The following is a 7,062-nucleotide window of genomic DNA, read 5'->3' on the forward strand; positions in this document are numbered from 1 at the left end:
ATGTCGAGAACAGAATGCTGAGAATTCCGGAGACGGAGATTAGTTGGAGGCGCACTCAAGTTAAAGAGGGAACAATTGAAGGCCAAATTTAAAGATGATTTGCAAAAGCTATACGAGTGATTGATTTGATGCACGTGAGCCTTTCGTTTCAGGGCATAGTAGTTAGGAGGATAGATCGTTTGTTTACTGTTTTTTATCTGTTATGGTTAATGGTTCTTTCGTACGTGACAATTTGATGTACAAGATTCATTATTAAATTTTTATTCACTGTTTTGCCACAAGGAAATTAGTCAACGAAATGAGTTAATTATCGCCCGGAAACTATTTGTCGCCGCCGGTTTGCGCGGGTACACCACTAGTATTTAAGTATGTATGTATGTATGTATATATATATATATATATATATATATATATATATATATATATACACACACACGTTAATTAAGAAAGAAGAGATGAGAGAATGTATGTACGGTTAGCTTGGGTTAAAAATCTTTTCTTCAAGGTTAATTTCGTTCTTTAGCTGCTCTTGTTTTCTTTCTGGTTCGATACCAAAAGAAAAAAATGTATGTCGAGAACAGAATGTTGAGAATGTCGGAGACGGAGATGAGTTGGAGGCGCAGAATGCCGAGAATGCCGATGACGGGGATGAGCCTTGCATTATAGGTGTCTGGTGTAAGAATGATATGAAAGTGACGTTACATGCTAGTAAGTTGTACTGTTTTATTCTTACCACACATATACACTCACAAAAGACATGAATTTTGTTCCAAGTGGAAGTGGAAAGTCAACTATAATAAGTTTATGCAAAGATCATTTGATTGTGACGTCTGCATATAGATGGTTGTAAACTTTAAACAATTTAGTAGAAGAAAAATGCTACAAATAAGGAGATTGAAATGGCTAATATTGTGATTGCGCTTGCTTTGGACTTCATCAAGAAGATGCCTCGAGCAAGTAGAATGTCCAAGTTAATTTCATTATAATCATTTTAGTAAAAGCAGTAACATCATCAATTCATCATTACTGGTGTTTTGGTCAGAGGCTTACAATGGTAGATGAAAAGGGGAGTCGATTATTGGTTGGGCAGAAAAAAAAAAAGGAACAGCAACAAGGGCTTTCTGATAGCTTCTTCCCTTCCAATTAAAAACCTCCTACTTTGGAGTTGTAGTTTAATTTTTTTTAATTTTTTTTCATTATTGTTTTAATCAAACTATGTAAAAAGTATTGTTTACTCTATCCAAAGTAAGGTTGTTAGTTTTTAACAATTAATTGATACTCAAGTTTTCTATAATATTAAATAAATATATTTGAACATAAACATAAACAGGAAACCCCTTAGCATATCGAATCCCTCAAACAAACTTGATGTTTTGGTTTGATCTTGACGGGTTTACCAAGCTTAGATTTATCTTCCATTTTTGCAATATGACGAGCCTTGTCAGAAACAGAAACATGAAACCCCTTAGCATCATCCCATGATTCCAAAATTACCCCTGACCCCACACAAAGCTCTTGTTGATAAAAAGCTGCAAATTAGCTAGCAGCGAGACCCTGATCATCTTCAGGTAATTGGACAGTGCCAATACCATCTTTTTCTTCTATATGCAAACTGCAATCATAGAAAAGCGGGCCATGTCGAACCTGTCAAAAACACGTGTAAATGTATCTTAAGTCTGTTATTAAGTGAAAAATTGAAGTCATGTAATGTTTATGTTTACCTTGCATCTTAAGTGGTTTAAGTTGTGAGGAGGAGATCCGCTGATCCATCTAGAGGATCCAACAAGAAATGATCGTCTTGTTTTATCAACCGAATAATAATTTCTTGATACAAAAACCACATTATTTTTTACATCTTTCTCAACAACATACCTACATGGAAACATAACATGTAGTTTTTTATAAATAAATAAATCTTTAAAGATTTTTATATTATTATAATAATAATAATAATAATAATAATAATAATAATAATAATAATAATAAAAGGTTTACCATGGTCCTCCTGGAAGACCGAAACCTTGGCGTTGACCAATTGTGTAAAACAAGAAGCCCCTGTGGACTCCTAAAAAATCATCTGTTTCAGCTTCTAATAGTATACCTTCTTTTTCACCAATATGTCTTTCAACAAATTCATTGAACCTATTCTGTATAATAATTACATAAATTTCTATTTAATATATATATATATATATATATATATATATATATATATATTCTCCAAAGTTGGGACTTTTGTTAACAAACATAACGTAAACATACCTTCCCAAGAAAGCATATTCCCTGTGAATCCCTTCTTTCTTGGTTAGGCAAATCAAATTTTCGGGCAAGCCTTCGGACTTCATCCTGATAATTTGATAGGTTTAAATAGTAAATTCATAAATTGTGTTTTGTTTTTCATAAAGCAAACTTACTTACTTTTGGAATACATCCAAGAGGAATCACTAGTCTTTTAAGCTGATCTTGTGAGAGATATGAAGGAAAGTATGTTTGATCCTCACCTAAAATTCTAACATGTATCCCTCAATGACAGGTGTTAGTAAGTTGGTAATGAAAATAAGTAGAGCATATCTTTACCATATCCTTTGATAGCTGAAGAAATGAAAGCTCATTGGTTTCATCTGTAAGGGGTTGAATAACTTTTGCATAATGTCCAGTACAAGGTTGTAGAACTCGTTACTCGGCACCTGCTCGGCCGACTACCGAGTAGCGAGTAATCGGGAGTACTCGGGGAGTACTCAGATTCGGTAATTCATGTAGAAATATTTTTAGGGACATTATATGTGTCAAAATTGAAGTTAAAATCATAAGTTGATTTAAATATATAACAAAATTTTATACATGTGAATACACAAAAATAGAAAAACACATAATGGTCTCACTTCATGAATAACTACTGAAAATTTAAGATATATGTATGTGTGTTAAATAATAGATCATTAAGTTTATTATACATATTAATCACCGAGTTGACCGGCTTTTACAACACTGCTCAGTTCGGTAAAGGGTCGATCGGGGAGTACTCGGGATTTTGCAACTCGCCTCGGTAAGGGGCGAGTAGCAAGTACTCAGAGGAGTACTCGGTCAACTCGGCGAGTTTTACAACACTGGTCCAGAAGCAACAAACTCAAAATCCATGTTACTGATGGCATCCATGAACGCACCTACAGATATAAAATAAAAATGAAACTAATGACAAATGAGAACAATAAAAGATGAAAGCAAGCAATATGATTACGCACCAAATTTGATTCTTGTATTGCAAAGAACATCAGGGTTAGGTGTAGACCTGGCAATTTCAGACACGAAGACATGAATCTATGAGAGACACAACACGACACGAATACACGACACGAATACATCTTAAAAATTGAGATAAAGCTTATTTCTCATCGTGTAATCGTATCGTGTACAATTCGTGGCTGACACGTTTTCATGACACGAATACACGATTTGCAAGGTCTAGTTAGGTGTACGCCCACATTAATACTCATCAATAAGGTAAGATACCTGCAACACTGTAACTTGTAAGCAATAAGTTCCATTGATGATGATGAATGTGAGAAAATGCATCAAGAGGGGTATGACTAACCACTTTGTCCCAATATTCATCTGTCAGATGTACAACTTCCAGTGCTACAGCAACCTGAAAAAAAATGTTGATATATTTCCTTCAATACTAATCAAACTTGGAAGAAACAAAGAAAAAGATCACATAATTAGGGATTTGAGTGATAGAATCGAGAAGTTAATTTGTTAAAACAAAGCAGGGAAGTGTTTTTAGCCTTCAAATCCAGTTAAGAACTAACGGAAATCTGAAGATAAAATAAGATGGATAATATGAAGGTGAATCAAACAACCTTATTGCAAACAGCTTTTGTGTACTTCAAATCCTCTTCCCATGGATATTCTGACCAAAATTTCTCGAAATCTTCCTACGAACGAATTCATTACCAGAACTAGCTAAGGAATTATAGGTTTCAAGCTTCAAAATGCTCAAAGACAAAGAGAAAGGTAAAAGTAAAATAAGAAACCAATAAGAGAGGAGATTTTTGTTCATTTCAATCATATCATCCACCACAAAAATCGATGTTAAATTCATGAATTGGAGCAGATGTATCATATGACAAGAGATGAGCAAATTTGCAAAAACTTACAATTTGAATTTTAGATAACCAACAAAATTAAGTTTATATTCGAAACCAGCCATTATGGGCATAAACCTGAATGATTTTATTTGTTTATGCAATGTAATGTCAATCAAAAGAAAAGCATACGCACTTGGAACCAGATTTTAAGGTAGAAAGCGGTGCAGGAATGTCCGGTTGCGTGGAGGACGCGAAGTGCGACACTGCTATCAACGCCACCACTGAGAAGAACCGCAATTTTGAGAGGGCGCTTCCTAAAAAATCACCTGTTTCAGCTTCTAATAATATACCTTCTTTTTCACCAATATGTCTTCCCAAGTTGGGATTTTTGTTAACAAACATAACATAAACATACCTTCCCAAGAAAGCATATTCCATGTGAATCCCTTCTTTCTTGGTTAGGCAAATCCAATTTTCAGGAAAGCCTTCGGACTTCATCCTGATAATTTGATTGGTTTAAATAGTAAATTCATGAATTCTGTTTTGTGTTTCATAAAGCAAACTTACTTACTTTTGAAATACATCCAAGAGGAAGCACTAGTCTTTTAAGCTGAGCTTGTGAGAGATATGAAAGAAAGTAGGTCTGATCCTTCACCTGAAATTCTAACATGTATCCCTCACTAACAGGTGTCAGTATGTTGGTAATGAAAATAAGTAGAGCATATCTTTACCATATCCTTTGACAGATGAAGAAATGAAAGATCATTGGTTTCATCTATAAGGGGGTGAATAACTTTTGCATAATGTCCAGAAGCAACAAACTCAAAATCCATGTTACTGATGACATCCATGAATGCACCTACAGATATAAAATAAAAATGAAATTAATGACAAATGATACCAATAAAAGATGAAAGCAAGCAATATGATTACGCAGCAAATTTGATTATTTTATTGCAAAGAACATCATGGTTAGGTGTACGCCCACATTTATACTCATCAATGAGGTAAGATACCTGCAATATTGTAACTTGTAAGCAATAAGTTCCATTGATGATGATAAATGTGAGAAAATGCATCAAGAGGGGTGTGACTAACCACTTTGTCCTAACATTCATTGTAAGATGTACAACTTCCAGTGCTACATCAACCTGAAAAAAAATGTTGATATATTTCCTTCAATACTAATCAAACTTGGAAGAAACAAAGAAAAAGATTACATAATCAGGGATTTGAGTGATAGAATCGAGAAGTTAATTTGTTAAAACAAAGCAGGGAAGTGTTTTTGAGCCTTCAAATCCAGTTAAGAACTAACGGAACTCTAAAGATAAAATGAGATGGATAATATGAAGGTGAAGAAAGTAACCTGATTGCAAACAGCTTTTACGTACTTCAAATCCTCTTCACATGGACATTCAGACCAAAAGTTCTGGAAATCTTCCTACGAACGAATTTAGTACCAGAACTAGCTAAGGAATTATAGGTTTTAAACTTCAAAATGCTCAAAGACAAAGAGAAAGGTAAAAGTTAAATAAGAAACCAATAAGAGAGGAGATTTTTATTCATTTCAATCATATCATCCAGCACAAAAATCGATGTTAAACTCTTGAATTGGAGCAGATGTATCATCCGACAAGAGATGAGAAATTTGCAAAAACTTACAATTTGAATTTTTAGATAACCAACAAAATTAAGTTTATGGGCATACGCACTTTGAACCAGACATTAAGGTAGAAAGCGGTGCAGGAGTGGCCGGATGCGTGGAGGAGGCGAAGTGCAACACTGCTATCAACGCCACCACTGAGAAGAACTGTAATTTGAGAGGGCGCTTGCTATTGGTCATTGAGCAAGACAAGTAACTGCTGTCCAAATCAGAAGTCGTGTCGTTAGAAATTTGGGGAACTTCTGTAGATGATAGAGAACAAGGTGTGTTGATGGATAAGATTGTTCTATCAGCTCGAGGGTAGATTTTTAGATTTATTAATCGCTGAGGTTTGTGAAGCGAGTGTGAGACGAAAGCCTTGAGGGGTAAACAGTACATCTTGGTTGTGGGGTGAAACAGAGCCGCCATTGTTGTTCTGAGCATCATTTCATCGAGCTTTTGCGCCGTGTTGATGACACTGTGCGTGAAAATAATAATTTAGAATGAACTATTTACACTTTCACCCCTATACTTTAAATTTCCTGTCAATTTTATATCAAGACATAAAAAGTTAAACACTACTACTAGCCTAATAGAAAGCTCAGCATAATCATTGAAATATAAGGTAAACACCTCTTTAATTTGCAAAAACATTACAACTTACTAGCATGTAATGTCATTTTCATATCATTCTTACACCAGACACCTATAATGCTAGGCTCACAACGGCTCATCCCCGTCGTCATTTTCATATCATTCTCTGTCTCCGGCATTCTCAGCATTCTGTTCTCGACATACATTTTTTTTCTTTTGGTTTCGAACAAAAAGAAAAAAAGAGCAGCTAAAGAATGTAATTAACCTAGAATAAAAAGATTTTTAACCCTAGCTAACCGTACAAACATTCTCTCATCTTTTCTATCTTAATTAAGGTGTGTGTGTATGTGTGTGTGTATATATATATATAGTGTACCCGCGCAAAGCAGCGGCGACAAATAGTTTTCGGGCTGTAATTAACTCATTTCGTTGAATAGTTTCCTTGTGGCAAAACAGTAAATAAAAATTTAATAATGAATCTTGTACATCAAATTGTCACGAATGAAATAACCATTAACCATAACAAATAAAAAACAGTAGTAAACAGAAGATCTATCCCCTAACTACTATGCCATGAAACAAAAGGTTCACATGCATCAAATCAATCACTCGTATAGCTTTTGCTAATCATCCTTAAATTTGGCCTTCACTCATGCTTAACCATTATTAATTTTTGGTTTGCATATTAAATGTTTCAACAAAATTCTTATGTTTCCGACTAGAAATTTTCATGCTTAA

General features: G+C 34.4%; 1 pseudogene; it reads right to left on the minus strand.

Moving 5' to 3' along the window:
- Positions 1–1,300: 1,300 nt before the first annotated feature.
- On the minus strand, positions 1,301–6,174 carry LOC145121077 (uncharacterized; annotated as a pseudogene).
- Between the last annotated feature and the right edge of the window lie 888 nt (positions 6,175–7,062).

This window comes from Lactuca virosa, chromosome 6, assembly GCF_052849685.1.
Source record: "Lactuca virosa cultivar CGN04683 chromosome 6, Lactuca_virosa_CGN04683_v6, whole genome shotgun sequence".
Taxonomy (NCBI): Eukaryota; Viridiplantae; Streptophyta; class Magnoliopsida; order Asterales; family Asteraceae; genus Lactuca; species Lactuca virosa.